We start from the raw sequence: 16,627 nt of genomic DNA, 5'->3' as shown, positions 1-16,627 counted from the left end.
TGAGGTCTCTGTCGATGTTTGACCACCAGGTCAAGTCCCATAAGAAAAAGAGAAATATAAAAAAACTCAATTTTGGCAACCCTATAGTGAAACTGTTATGCATGCTTTGTGTCGCGAGAACGGTCACGTTGGTTATCTCATGCTGTCTCGGAATCGTTCGGTGCACGTTAGACTAGTCTTTGCGCCGTGTGGTTCCCGGCACTTTCTTTTTTTGATTTCTTTTATACATGAAAGTTGAAGTGAGAGAAGGAGAGGTTTGTAAGGATCGTAGCTATTGGAAATCCATAGTCTCTGCCTACCTCAATGGGAAACTGGTGTGATGGTATGTATGTATGAAAGTTGCAAGTGACAGAACAAAATGATACGTTTAGGTAATCCATACATATATTATAAATACAAAATAAAACTAAACTACTAGAAGAGGACCACTCCATATCTTTCCCATGGATATCGTAAAATTTGTAAGTGACAGAACAAAAAGATACGTTTAGGTAATACAAAAAAAGACTAGAATAGGACCAACTATATACATATCTTTCCCATGGATATCGTAAAAGCGACTAAGGGAATGTCTAATAAACTTAGGATTTTTCTTGTACGCGATGGGCTAGCAACCTTTATTTGAATCCCAAGCTTACTTTTACTAAGCTCAGCTTATACTTTTGCCCATAGATGTTATCTGTACTTACCAATTTCATCATGACTCAAAGGGAACCCTTATAGGTTTTAATTTACGAGAACAATAATCTTGACAGACATACGGCTGAACAGGCTTTTACCGAGTACCGAGTAACAACCTAGTACCCGGCCCATCACTAATTACAGCGTTACCACAGCACAGCCCTTGAACTTGCGGTTCATAAATAGCGCGTTCAAAATAAACTCACGCGCACGGTGCCAAAACGCGGTTCTTGCGATTGTCCTGTTTGTTTTTTTTTGTTGTTTTGCGTGTGGGAAGAAGTCTTAGACTCTTGAAAGGTAACTGGTACATACATATAATAACGTCTTTATCCCTTACGGCGCAGGCAGAGCCAACTGTCTTGCAATGACTGAAAGGCCACGTTTAACTGTATGGCTGATACGTGTAACTGAATGTTAGCACACATAGTCCTGTTTTGAAATGTTTTAGGCGTGGGCTAAGTTATTAATTAAGATAAGCTTGTTTAGGTCTTCCTACTCCAACCTTTTACGCTTCTATGTGTTGAGATTATTTGAGAACTTTACGGCGGAACACCTTGTTAAAAATAATTAAGAAGATACTTAGAGAAATGTTTTTGTACAAGTCAATTAATACCCTAGGGGTCCATGGAAGGGTAATGCTTGACTCAGGGACGGCGTTCCATGCTCTGTGATCACCAGCATTGAGAGAGTGGCATGTTTGTGGGGGGAAGCCGTCACGTGACGATAACTGATGTCAATGATGTGAATGACTTTCGAAATCCGGAGATAAAGCCGACCATATATATGTACTAGCTGTTGCCCGCAACTTCGCACGCGTGAAAGAGCTTTTTAATTGTGTTAGGAAGATACTATATCGTACTCGAAGGTACTATAATTTTTTTTAAGAAATACGTAATATAGATAAACGTCAAAGACTTACGCCAATCAGGAAGTTTTTTTTTAATAAACATCCAAGACCCAGGCCAATCAGAAAAAGTTCTTTTCTCATCATGCCCTGGCCGGGATTCGACCCGGGACCTCCGGGGTCACAGATGAGCGTACTACCGCTGCGCCACAGGGGCCGTCGACTCATCATGCCCTGGTGGCGATTCGAATTCAGGACCGACAGACATACATATAATCACGTCAATATCGTTACAGACAAGTTTAGCCGTATGGCTAATGATGGAATTAAAATTAAAATAGTGACAGGATTTAATAGAAAATGAATGTAGAGCCTCCTATATGCCATTAACAGGAATCCTACTGAGTTAATTAAATTACTACCAGAATTTATTGATAAAACAAGTTTGTTTTCGCTTTCACCGTAATGACGTTATGCAGAAGATACGCAGTTTACATAAGGATTAAACAAGTAATGACAATTCTAAACATAGCTCTATCTGTGAACAACTGATGTAACTACAACATTCGAGTTTTAGTTAAAAGTTCAATAGGAAACCACGAGATGGCGCTGTTTGTAAACCAATCAACATTATTATTAGTTATTATAAAAAATATAACGTTTTCTTTCTTTTTACGAATAAATTATGATGATTTTTTAAAGTAAATATGTCACTCCTGCCTGAAGGTCAAATCTATGTCAAATTACATATAAACTGGTCTATGTTTTAAGAAAATAAAAAAAACAAATTCATAGCCATTATTTTCAAGACCGTTTGGTCTGTCTACCCCGCAAAGGATAAAGACGTGATTGTAACAAAATGAGAAACATACGGAGGTCTTCAGGACAACAGATCAGAGCGACCATTCAGAAATGGCGTGGCTTATCGTAATTGCGTAACTTGTATCGTCAGCCCCCCCTAGAATAAGGGGTGAGTAAAACAGAACTAAAGGTAAAAGAGATTTTGTAGGGAATCAAGAAAGGGTGAGCTGTTAGAGAGCAAACGCGAGAGCAGCGCACTCCGAACATGATACATACATTCATATAGTCACGTCTATATACCTTGAGAGGTAGACTTTTTTACGCGATGGGCTAGCAATCTGTCACTATTTGAATCTCAATTCTATCGTTAAGCCAAATAGCTGAACGTGGCAATTCAGTCTTATCAAGACTGATGGCTCTGTCTACCCCTCAAGGGATATAGACGTGACCATATGTATGTATGTGTATTTAGTATGTGCGGCCGGCACTCATCTTGACCTGAATGTACCGTCCTTAACCGCATGTGGGGCGCAGCATTCTAGATCAGGCGTGCTGAACCTTTTTAGAATGTTAGGATAACTCGACAAGCGTGTGTCGGGCCCCCAGTAATGTTATCTTCCATAGTTAAATAAACTAGTCGTTCGCGGTGACCTTAGGCCTTGCGAACAGTTTAATTTTTTATTTAATTTTGAAAATACAATCAACTGATCCGATTTGGTTGCCCTACGAAGTTGCTCTTGACATACCCTACCTATCTTTTAAATTTCATCAATATCAGACTAGTAGCGGTGCAAAAGTTATCGCGTTATAAACATGAGTACATACAAAAAATTAACATGTACACTGTAAAAGTGGACATTGACAATAAATTGTATTATGTCTTATTCTGCCATCCATCTTGCAGTCTTTTCGATACTATGTTGGCTCTGTCTACTCCATAATTGACTATTACCTAGTACTTATATGTTTATGTGTGTATGATTCTGATGTGTTAACAATAATTTTCATTCCGTTCAGTAAGTATTCTCACAAACTTTTGCATTTGTCAAATTATAGTAGGTCATTGTCATGAAATCATGACACGACTCAATACAAGCCAATCAGAATAAAAAAAACATTTTCATAGTACCTCAGGTCACAGTTAATTAAACTTAAGTTTAAAAGAACATCACTACTGCACCAACCCATTATTACCAAAGGTTGACGAAGTCTGCACTATCTGTCTGCCACGGGATATAGTAACCTTTCATACTTCAATGTCACATAATCAGAAAATACCTTTAAATGATTATTCAATAAGATAATAACTATATCTGTGTATGATATAACTACATATATCTTAACCTAATTTACCTAACCAAAATGTGGATAAAACGAAAGAAGTATGCAGGGATCGTGGCAGGTGGAAAGATGTAGTCTCTGCCTACCCATCTTGGAAAGAGGCTTATACGTATCTATGTATGTACCTACCTATACAGTCAAATTGTCTGTTACTCTTTAAAAACTGTATTTTCAATTAATAGAGAAAACAAAAAGCTCGATATAATTTATAAATTGTGTAGTCCCTGTAATGTAAATCGTTTGCCAACGGCAACGTGCCCAGAAGGCTGGTTGCTCTTAAATCCTTACAATTGCAGTCTAGTGGCCGGTTACAGTTCTCGTGCAGCCGGGTAAAAATGCGATCTTTCCACGGGATCTTTCTCACCACGTCTTTTCTCGCATATACCCATATGCGGAGACAGAGTTTATAAGTTTTATATATTTGTATGTTTGTAATGAATAAACTCAAAACCGACTGAACCGATTTTGATATAATATAGGCTACTTTTTTCTTGATGTTCTCAAGGGAGTTCCAATGTTCAAGTCCAAGTTCGCAAAAGCTAGTCTTTTTAACTTTCTGGTATAACCCATTAACTCAGAAATAGATAGAAGATAAGACAGGTATGCTAGGTCAAAGTTTGTGAAACCCATGAAATATAAAAATTAAAAATTCTATGTTGATGGTGGCTATCTTTTTTAATATTATATCTCTCTTGTCTATGGTTTTGTACTATTCGCATGTCCAATACGATCTATAACATCATTCTAAAAGTCTCGACAAACTACAACGCTGTAATAATTAATCTTTTTTAATTAGGTCACGCCATGAACCTATAAAACACACATACACATTTACTTATGAGACATCGTCATGAAATGCGACGTATAGTAATGACACAACACGCCCATAACCCATTTCAGTTCAAAATGTCTGATGAGGACAATTACTAGTCCTGATTTATAATTTTTGACGAAATAAAACTCTGGACTCGATAAAAAGATGTGTATTCGGTAAACGTTAAAAAAAGGCGGGTAGATTTTTCTTCTCTTTTTTTTACTATGGAAATTGCGCACGGATAATTAATTGGCGCAAACAATGTCACTATGCTGTGTGATTTTATTGTGAGATCCAATGATGCTTCCATGCTGTTCTACATAATTAAGAAAACATATAAGTGGTATATGCCAGCTTCTTCTCTTCCCATGCATGGTAAAAGTCAATTAAGGGAAAGGATAATAAACTTTGAATTCTTATTTTAGGTTATGGGCTAGCAAACTGTCACTATTTGAACTTCAGTACCGTTTTAAAGCTATACAGCTGAACGTGGCCTTTTAGTCTTTTCTTGACTGTTGGCTCTGTCTATCCCGCAAGGGATATAGACGTGACTGTATGTATGTTTGTATGAAAGCGCAAAGAATTAAATAGATTCTTTCCTTTCCAGGTAAGCTCCTGTAATTTGCAGACATTATTAATTTAGAAGACTGCTTCTTCGTAAAGGTAAATCAAAATTAACTTATGTTAAACTTAATACTTCTTGAAGTCCCTGCCAGTAAGACTTCAGGAAATACCAAGTCTGGATCGGGAAGGTCCAATAAGAGTGTATAGATGACTTTCCCAAGCCAGACATTTGGATAGCAGTATTGAAAGCTTGCGTTTTGTCACAAGTTTTTAGTAAACACCTCATTATTAGCGTACACTGATTACACACTTATTATCAGGGAAATAAATTTATTTTTACCTTAATTATTCTGTGGTGATATCTTTAATGTAGAAAAGGGTTATAGCAACCGGACCCATGGCAGATTCAGTTCTTATCCATCATAGCCATATATCATAGCCATCAAGTGATCCCATACTTTTTAGTCCTAACCGCCCTTGAGAATTGTTAAGAAACCGGTCCTGTCCAGTTTGCGGCGGTTGTAATACAGAATCCATAGAGCATTCTCGTTCATTAAAACAATTTGTTTGATGTATGTACAACATTCCCTGTTTATGTTCGTGGGAGCCGCTGTTGTTATGCTGCTTAATTTTTGTTGTTTACGTTGGACCCAGAGCGAATTGCGTCTGTGACATATAACAACTTGCATCTAAAATACAAATATTATGTATTTGCCGTGTGGTTTCCGGCACTTAAGAATGGAACTACTCAATATATTTCCATGGATGTAGTTAAACGTGACTAAGAAACAGCTAATAAACTCAGGATTCTTCTTGTAGGCGAAAGGCTAGCAGTCTGTCATTATTTGAATCACAATTCCATCGCTAAGCCATTCAGCTCAACCTTTCCATACCTCAAATTTAAGCGTTACCTCTGTGATTGACTTATTTTGAAACTGTTTAAAACATATTGCTAATCTTCCATCTGCTGTATTTGAAAAAGGTTACAGATCTATCTATAAACATAGAGACGACACCACTTAATAATTTTCGCTTTTTATAATAACAAAGGCTAGAGGAGAATCTTTTGCTGTTCCCACGAGAGTAAAAGCTCCTGGCAAAAGTTAATCTAAAGATAAATATAAACAGTTGCAACGTAAACCTTGTTCTAAAATAGGTTTGTGTTATGACGGGTTTGGCACGAGACGCGACGTCAGACCTAAAAACGTCATCAACGTACGTGTGTCTGGAAGGTGTTCCAGCGGGACATATTTTTTACTACTATCATCGTCTGAGTGTTTCTGGTTGCAACATCTCTGGCCTCCGCAATTCAGGGGAACCTAAACCAGCTTCTCTCATACATACATAAAATCACGCCTCTTACCCGAAGGGGTAGTGCCAACAACACCACTTGCCACGATCCCTGCATACGTTTGCTCTTGCTTTAATCATAGTACTCGTACAACACATTCATAATGCAATCGTTATCATTATCGTGAATGTTTTGGAAAAAGTCTGAGACTACAACAACTTTTGTTGTTTTATCTGTAAGTTGTTTTTAATATAACTAGTAAAGTATAAAATCCCTTTAATTTCCCTCCCCATGGAAATCCTCTTTTAGTGCACTCATAGGCATTGTGTGCTTTATACGCACTAAGCACATAAAGAACTTACACGCTGCTTGGGCTGAGTGTTATTTGTTAGTGAATCAGTCATTAACTATTCTATATTAATATGTACAAATATACATACATATAATCACGTTTATATCCCTCGCGGGGTAAAAAGGGCCAACAGTCCCATAAAAATTTGAGATTTAAATTGCTAGCCCATCGTCTAAAAATTCCCAATTTTATAAATACAAACCCTTACTCGCCTTTAACGACATCCATGGGAAAAAGGTGGAGTGTTCTTATTCTTTTTCATATAGGTGCTGGGAACCACACGGGAAATAATAATATGGTTGATTTTCAATTTTTATTGGGTTAAGTCGATCGCATAATATAAGTTTGTAAGTTTAGGATACAACATTAAATTTTAACGACACATTCAAAGCAAATATCATGACAGCGTAATGATCTACGTCGTGGTTGTAAACGGAAAATTGAGAGTAAAATGACGCCACAGCTTTATCTGTGTTTAAATTAAATCTGGGTTATTTTAAAGCTATCCATCATGAAACGTCAGCTTTGAACTATGCAGAAAAGTATGAAGTCAATGAAAAAAAGGAGCAAAAACAAATTGAATATGTTTTAAACATGCCAATGATTTAGCTACTTTTATGATAAATAAATAAATAAATAATAAATAAATAAATAATAAATAAATATATACGGGACAAATTACACTGATTGAGTTAGCCTCGAAGTAAGTTCGAAACTTGTGTTACGAGATACTAACTCAACGATACTATATTTTATAATAAATACTTATATAGATAAACATCCAAGACCCAGGACAATCAGAAAAAGTTCTTTTCTCATCATGCCTTGACCGGGATTCGAACCCGGGACCTCCGGTGTCACAGACAAGCGTACTACCGCTGAGCCACAGAGGCCGTCAAAACTTACATATACAATTACTTACATAAATAATAATAGTAATAAATTATAAGAAAAATCAGAATTAAGAACAGTAAAGAAGGGTGCCCCTCAGGTTAGCATTTTGAGACCAGTACTTTTTCTGTTATAAATTAATGATCTGCCCAAGAATGTTCCCTATGATATGTTGCTTTAATCGTTGTTGTCACAGCTTGTCAGCTGAAGTATCTAATCCAGTTCTTATCAGCGGATTAGAGTTGGTAGTGTTAGTAATTAACATGGTAAGCGGTCCTTTGATATTATACCGCATAGAGTTTCTATTATAATAATAAACTCTGGCCTTGCCTTCGTGCTAATCTACAGAGAATCAGAGAGCCAGATTCTATATATTTTCGTCACATCAAACTTTGGAAACGGTTATTTGTCAAATTTTGAAAAATTATAATTTGGCTGCTTAGGTAAAGTTAATGATTTGATCGATCATGCAAGGCCTGGTATAAGTTTCCAATGTGTCTCACGGCCAGGTGAATTTTAAAAGCAACGATGGCCATAGAACATACGGGTTCATCCACCTTTCATATCAAACAATTGAGTGATTATCTATCGTAACTGAAACGAAACATATATCGGGTTACAAATTCAATGAAATTCTAGTTTAAAGGGATTACAAAAAAAATATTAATGTAATAAGGTGATGCATAAAAGACAAACAAATGAACGGACTAATGAACTCTGAGGCAATTATAAATAGCATCAAAATAAAACACATTATAGATCGACATCTGATATCGACTGCTCAGTTGATCATGCCAAATTCAGCGTCCCAGTTTTGTTTATACGCCTATAAACAAACAGTCATTGTTTGTACCTGATCAGACTGCAAATACAGACAAAAGCATTTATAAATCCAGTACAATTCAAACGTAAGTAAATTGCAATCTTTCGTGCAGTGTTAAAATATTAAAGAACTTAATTAAAGAATTATTCCACACTATCTGTGCCCGCGACTACGTCCGCGTAGAAAAAATATTTTGGGCATCATTGGGCTTCAATGATCAATGATGAATAATTTTCCACGTTTTTTTTTTCACATTTTCAGTTTCTTATAAAATAAAATAATATCTTCGTTCTTTTTTGTTTGTTTATTCAAGGAGATAGATAATTGTTATGGCTGCAAATGGTGTGTTACAACAGTCTTGTCTTATTCTATAGTCTAGCTACTTCTATAATGTAGGATTTAAAGCAAGTGTGCTAAAGGTAGCGGAAAATGATTGGAGGGTTTATTTATGTTGTTGTTTTGCCATTACTGTTGGCCAAGGACCGATTTTCACTGAATTCCTTCATTATTCATCAAATTCTTCTTATTCTCTCTGGCATATTGAATCGAAATATTTTGATTCTTGTCAAAATTTAAACGTGTCCCCAAACTGCTCATTTCATTGTCGAATGATTATTTCGTCAGTGGCGTTACCAGAAATAAGTGGGAGACTAGCCAAATTGACATTATTATATTTTCCTTCAATCATTTTTTATTTTTATGACTAGGCCTTTACCTTGACCACTGTTCTATGCTTTGAGGGCCTCGTGGCTAGGTTTTGTGGAAAAAAATATCAATATAATGTAAAAGTTAACAGTTAGGGACTATGAGAAAGAAAATGTCTCTAAAATTTGATTTGCTTGTTAGAAAATTTAAGAAAATCTTTGAAATTTTAGTAAAAGACAGATACAAAATAGCAGAGTGCTTCAGTCCACTTCGAAGATCCATTATACAGCAACAGACTATGCATTTACTACTGTGCAGTTGTACGAGTACATTAATCATCTCAATTCTGTCATTGCATGTAATATTTCTCTCATCACTTTACCAAAATAGAAATCTTTTTAATACGTACTTACAATGTGTATTTATATGCTTGACACAGGCGCCAGATCCCTAGAAAATAGGAGGTGTTTCACGTAAAACAGTGGTATATTTAGGGCTTACGCGATGGTACCTTGAGGCTGATCGTGGAGATAAATCTTCACGGATACAAGCATTAAATTTAGCAACCCTAACAGTCTGGCCGTCTGGCGAGACTCTTCCAATTAGGTTTTCTATTTTAGAATGCACGCAGTTAGATCGTTGTCGCGCGTGTGCTCTGCCGTCCACACAATCATCAATAACAGTTAAATTTGAATAAAAAACCATAAACAATAATCGCAGCTAATATGGCGGCGTTCGGAATTCGAATTTTCCGCGCCCGGTGTTCCCAGTGTTTTGTTTTTAAACTGTTTCGCGGCAAAGGTGTTCTATTTGAATTTGGAGATGTTCATAGTGTTTTGTTTTTAAAAGGTGTTGTGGCAAAAGATTTCTAATTACAAAGCATTGTGGTGAATTTGTGGATTAGAAATTGCAACGTAGTAATGTGTATTGTTGTTTGGTGCGCCAGTTACATTGTTTTGGATGATCGATGTTCGAGTAAACAATATCGATTCGATTTGAATTCGATGTGCTCTTTCGAATTTAGGCACCTATGTAAGTGAAAGTCAGTGAATAATTTTAATAAAACAGTTGAAAGACATGATAGGTTATATTGAATTGAAGATTAAAAGAAACTGAGTAATGCATACTTAACTGCAATTGCAATGTTGATCAAACAATTGTATTCAATAAATATGCTCTTAATGAAAGTAAATTGATGTAGGCTGCCATTTAATAACAATTTATTTCTCAGATATAATTCACGCACATAGTACATAAACCTATACCAATCTACCATAAGTTTATCTCACAGAATGATCGTCATCTGTCAATAACTCCATCTTATGGTCTAAATCAAATGCTTTTTACATTAACGTTGTTTTTCGTTGTCACTCATTGTATTATTTACTAGCGGCCACGGCTTCGCCCGTTGTACATACATAATTCAAATACAAAAAAAATATTCATTAAGTATTGTGGGATATTTCATATCACTTAATGCTGCTTGGTTTCCGGCACCAATAAAAAAAGAATAGGACCACTCTCATCTCGTTCCCATGGATGTCGTAAAAGGCGACTAAGCTTATAAACTTGGGATTATTCTTTTAGGCGACGGGCTAGCAACCTGTCGCTATTTGAATCTCAATTCTATCATGAAGCCAAATAAACTCGATGTGGCTTATCAGTCCTTTCAATACTGTTGGCTCTGTCTACCCCGCAAGGGATATAGACGTGATTATGTGTATGTATGTATGTATTCATATCACTTAATAATTGTCATATCTTTTGGTTTCACAACAAACTTGTGTTGTTGTGAGTTGGTTTGTTTGAACTAAAATAAATAACTTGAAAGTTTACTGCCGCCTCCAAAGCGTCAGTGCCGAAGAAGCGGTTACAAACTGCAAGTGCACATGCATACTGCAAAATACATACATTACAATCATGTTTAAATTATTTGTGAATGTCATCAAATCATTAGTGTACATGTATAAATTCTGCATTCATCTTTTCAATAAAATTTTCCTGTGAAAAATAATATAGATACGAGTATTTTGTCTACTTCTTAATAAAATCGATACGAGGATAGAGGCCACCTCTGCCTGCTTTCGATCTGGCGTGATGTTGCGCAGACGCAAGATTTCGATGTAAATCTTGCAGAACATTTAAATTTACATCGGCATCTTTTGTGGTAAACTTTATATTAGTCATGTTGGTAATCGGGGCATTTTCGTTTACACGATGGAAAATATTAATTAAATATTTGATGTATATTAAAGCAGTGTTTGTTTATGGTTATTTACAGGTACCATCATCTATTTTCTTTTCATCGGAAATATATATAAATCTTTATCCCTTACGGGGTAGACAGAGCCAACAATCTCGAACACGTATTGTATCGAGCCATAAATTGAGATTCAAACATCAATAGACCGCTATTCCATCGCCTAACAGAAGAGTCCTAATTTTATTAGGGTTTTCCTTGATTGACTAATCTACATTCCTATTCATACATAAAATACATTTAATCACGTCTTCGTTCTTTGCAGGGTACACAGAGCAAAAAGTTTTGAAAATACTGAAAGGCCACGTTCAGCTGTATGGCTTAATGATGGAATTGAGATTCAATTAGTGACAGGTTGCTAGCCCATCGCCTAAGAGAAGAATCCTAAGTAAATTAGCCTTTTTGTTTTATCATTATCGATGTTGTTATATTGGTAATAAATATTTTATTATGAACCAAATGCAATTAATACAAAAATGAATCATTGGGTAGTTCTCAATTATCATGCATCAGTCATAATGTTACATTTTAGGGCGTTGATGACCTAATCACTGACCGTGGTATAAGTGAATACATACATACATACCATCACGCCTGTTTCCCATTGAGGTAGACAGAGACTATGGATTTCCACTTGCTACGATCCTTACCGACCTCACCCGCTTCCTCCACACTCATTACTCTTTTCATGCATATTCGACGATTACGGGTACTCCCCTAACATCTCCCTTTTTCAAGACATTCGAAATTTGGTCCTTGAAAGTTCGACGAGGCAGGCCCTGTCCCACTTTTACAGTCAGATCAGCCTTATAAATTTATTTCGTTATTTGTAAAAGTGAATGATGTCAATTTATTCACATACTAATGTTGCCAGTTAATCTCTTGCAATATTATTCATTTTTTAAAAACAATAATTTAGTAGGAATTTGTAAATTCAAGCAAAATGGTAGTAGTTATTTTAAGAAAGGGCAACCCAATGTAGCGCAGGGGTGGAGCGGAAAAAGGGGGAAGAAAACGTTTGGCTGAAGAGGCAGTCTCTTTCGGGAAAGTGATGGAGTTAAAAGAAATGGAATTAAATATAAACTTAAATCCTGGAGTTTATTATTATTGGACCATCGAAGTATATTTACGAACTTTCTCTGATTGGCCTGGGTCTTGGATGTTTATCTATATACATATTTATTATAAAATATAGTATCGTTGAGTTAGTATCTCGTAACACAAGTTTCGAACTTACTTCGAGGCTAACTCAATCTGTGTAATTTGTCCCGTATATATTTATTTATTTATATGTTTATGGATAGGTTTCATTCAAGTTTTATCAAATCTCTTAACATTTTGTGTTGAAAAAACGCCGCCTTCTCCTTTTTGCCTTATCTCCTTATCATCATCAGGGATTTGACAACTCAAGTTTATGCGATGTGTAATGTTATTGTGAAACAGTTTAAAATACTTGTTCATTTAGTTGTGTTGTGAGATTTTCCTTAAATTTGGCTCTAGTAAACATTTTGAAATAATGAATACATAAATGTATATGGTCACGTCTATATCCCTTGCGGGGTAGTCAGAGCCAGTCAGCAGTCTTGGAAAGACTAATAGGCCATGTTCAGCTTTTTGGCTTGATGGTAGAATTGATTAGATGGGTTTATATCATCTTAATATTTATGGAGAAACCTCCATGAACTGTTAACATTAATTACGACCAAATATTTTTTTTATCTTCAACTTAAATAAACTATAAACGAAAATCAATATAAATATTAATAATTAATTCTATAATAATAATTGTTTGGCAAATTCGTATATAAAACGAGTAACCATGATGTTTCTTCGCTTAGACGGGAGTCGCTTCATGTAAAAACCTGCCTCGCCCAATCCAGAGTCCACGGTCAAAGGCATACCCCGGGCTCTTCTCCAGAATGGTGAGGATGCAACCGGGACTAAAAGCCAGGTGAAATAAGATCAATACACTCGTAAACGGATCACTACGTAGAATCTATCCAGCTATCAACATATACATACACTAGCTGTGCCCGCGACTTCGTCCGCGTGGAATAGTTATTTTGGGCATCATTGAAGCCCTCAAGGAGGAATAATTTTCCACGTTTTTATCACATTTTCCATTATTTCTTCGCTCCTAATAGTTGCAGCGTGATAATGAATAGCCTAAAGCCTTCCTCGATAAATGGTCTATTCAACGCAAAAAGAATTTTTCAATTCGTACCAGTAGTTCCTGAGATTAGCGCGTTCAAACAAACAATCAAACTCTTCAGCTTTATAATATTAGTATAGATATATAGAGGAAATCATACTTGATATTTGATTTGTCAACCACAAATCGAAATCACGTGTCGGCTGGTACAACAATATTATTTTCCTGACCTTGAAAATAAACTACACCACAACATCTTAATCTCGACAGTCTTTACAAAACCAATTCACACATAACTGAGACGGACTACGTACTGTAAACCATAGGTTACATCATGAATTTTGACTAGTACTGTTTTACAATATGAATTGTACATACATACATATAATCACGTCTATATCCCTTGCGGGGTAGACAGAGCCAACAGTCTTGAAAACTGATAGGCCACGTTCAGCTATTTTGCTTTAAGATAGAATTGAGATTCAAATAGTGACAGGTTGCTAGCCTATCGCCTAAAAGAAGAATCCCAAGTATATAAGCCTACCCCTTAGTCGCCTTTTACGACATCCATGGGAGAGAGATGGAGTGGTCCTATTCTTTTTTATATTTAATATGAATTGTAATGAGTATGAACCGTTGACTAATATAGTATTATGAGTGTGACACATAATAATCGATCGACACATACATACATACATATATGAAATCACGCCTTTTCCCCGGAGGGGTAGGCAGACACTACATGTTTCCACTTGCCACAATCCCATTGATAACATACATACGTATGTATATAATCAAGCGGATCAATGGTCAATGATTATCAATAATCTGGACGTAGTTTCCAAATCCTACTAAATCTATACTTGTATATTTTATCAACCATATCCAAGATCACTATGACATAGCATGTTCGACGAAATAACATTTATCGAGAATTTGTGCCGTGTGGTTCCTGGCAACAATAGAAAAAAAAATAGGCTCACTTCATCTCTTTGCCATGGATGTCGTAAAAGGGATAGGCTTGTATACTAGGGATTCCTCTTTTATGCGATGGGTTAGCAACTTATCACTATTTGAATTTCAATTCTACGAGTGTCATTAAGCGAAGCGTTGAGCGTGGCCTTTCAGTTTTTTGATGACTGTTGGCTTTGTCTGCATCGCCGGGGATATAGACGTGATTATACTAGTATGTACGTTGGACTCCCGATAATATGTAAATTTTACCAAAACTGTTTAAAAACCTTAACGGTATGTCCGTGCGGAATATTCTACTAGGACTTTAGATACGTTATCTTACTTCAAATATATTTTAATTTTTATGTAGTACGCATTTTATTGTTAGAAAATACCATTTATTAAGTGTTATCTAGGTGACGTGTGGTTCCCGGCACCAATAAAAATAGAATAGGATCACTCTATCTCGTTGCAACGTATGTCGTAAAAGGCGACTAAGGGATAGGCTTATTAACTTGGGATTCTTGTTTAAGGCAATGGGCCAGCAAGCTGTCGCTATTTGAATCTAAATTCTATCATTTAGCCAAACAGATGGAAGTAGCCAATCAATATTTTTAAGACGCTTGCCACTGTTTACCCCGCATTGGATTATAAGTATGTATGTATGTTAATTATTACGAGTATATAAACGGTTTATTGCTAAAAACGTGAGTTAACGATCAATTATTATTATTCATTTTTAGTTTGGTTATCCGCGATAAATCGGATTGAATGTGAATGAATGCCCTTTATTCTGAGTAAAAATTACTACATTTTTATAGTTAGTATGTTTGTTATACACACGAAGGTTCTCTGCTTAACCCAATGGTAGACTGGTAGATAATGCTATTAGCATAAAACCGCCTGTTGTACTAAAGTATAAATAAATAAATATATTCACAGTGAACCAATAAGTCATCCAAAAATAACATAAATTAGCGATATTTACAATATTTACCTCTAAATAAGATAAAGCAACAGGAACCTGAATAATATTGGGAATACTGATAGCAGTACTGATTAATTTAATTTCAATCTATACTTATACTACTAATACTAATATATAAAGCTGAAGAGTTTGTTTGTTTGTTTGAACGCGCTAATCTCTGGAACTGCTGGTTCGAATTGAAAAATTCTTTTTGCGTTGAATAGACCATTTATTGAGGAAGGCTTTAGGCTAAATAACATCACGCTGCAACTATAAGGAGCAATGAAATAATGGAAAATGTGGAAAAAAAAACGGGGAAAATTATTCATCCTTGTGGGCTTCAATAATGCCCAAATAACTATTCCACGCGGACGAAGTTGCGGGCACAGCTAGTATTCAAATACGTTCATTGCTAATTGACCCATTGATAATTGAAACACTGATAAGATCATACAAAGATTCTGATTCATAATAATATGTTATTGTTCCCAATTTTTGTTAAAACGGCAGAAGCATACATATAGTCACGTCTATATCTCTTGCAGGGAGGACAGAGCCTTGAAAAATACTGAGAGGCAATGTTCAGCAGTATGTATGGCTTTATAATGGAATTGAGATTTAAATAGTAACAGGTTGCTAGCCCATCGCCTACAAGAGGTCACATGGCAGAAAGATCGACGTTTATTTTCAAAAATGTAATGTAATCACTAATACACTACACAGAAACTAGTGTACAATACAAACCGTTACAAAATCTTGCGACCAGTCCAGAGATCTAGGGTCGTCGCCACAGATCAATGGCTGCCAGGCGCACGCGCATCTACTTACACCAATTGAGACAATCACTAAATGGGGTTCAAACTTAAACCGCGAGTGAGGATGTGATACTCGTAAAATCGTGGGATGGCTTGAAGGATGTCTATTTACGGCTTGTTTTTGCAAAAAAATTGTCCTGTTTATGGGACTTAGTCATAGAAATTTAAGGAAAATTCAAGTCCAGATGTGTAAGCGTTTATGTATAATTGTTTCTCAAAATTTTCAACGCATCTCACCAAATTGCTTTTCACTAGATTACAGTAACTTATGATATTGTTTACCAAATTATTTTTTTCATTATAGAAATGATCTAAAAATATAACAGACTTATTAAACAAACATCGAACTATTATGAATGTCGTCTCAATTGTCTTAATTGAAATCGCAATCACACTCGTCTGCCATTCGACCCAGTTTTCCTTATCGACGCT

At 35.8% G+C, this 16,627-nt stretch overlaps 1 protein-coding gene across 3 annotated transcripts in view; it reads left to right on the top strand.

The window, feature by feature from the left end:
- The window catches only part of LOC106142776 (transcription factor EB), a 93,058-nt gene that overhangs the window by 8,471 nt on the left and 67,960 nt on the right, over positions 1 to 16,627 (top strand). The gene's annotated exons all lie outside the window — the stretch shown is intronic.

Source organism: Amyelois transitella, chromosome 25 (genome assembly GCF_032362555.1).
Source record: "Amyelois transitella isolate CPQ chromosome 25, ilAmyTran1.1, whole genome shotgun sequence".
NCBI classification, from domain to species: domain Eukaryota; kingdom Metazoa; phylum Arthropoda; class Insecta; order Lepidoptera; family Pyralidae; genus Amyelois; species Amyelois transitella.
This window is presented reverse-complemented; position numbering and strand designations above follow the sequence as displayed.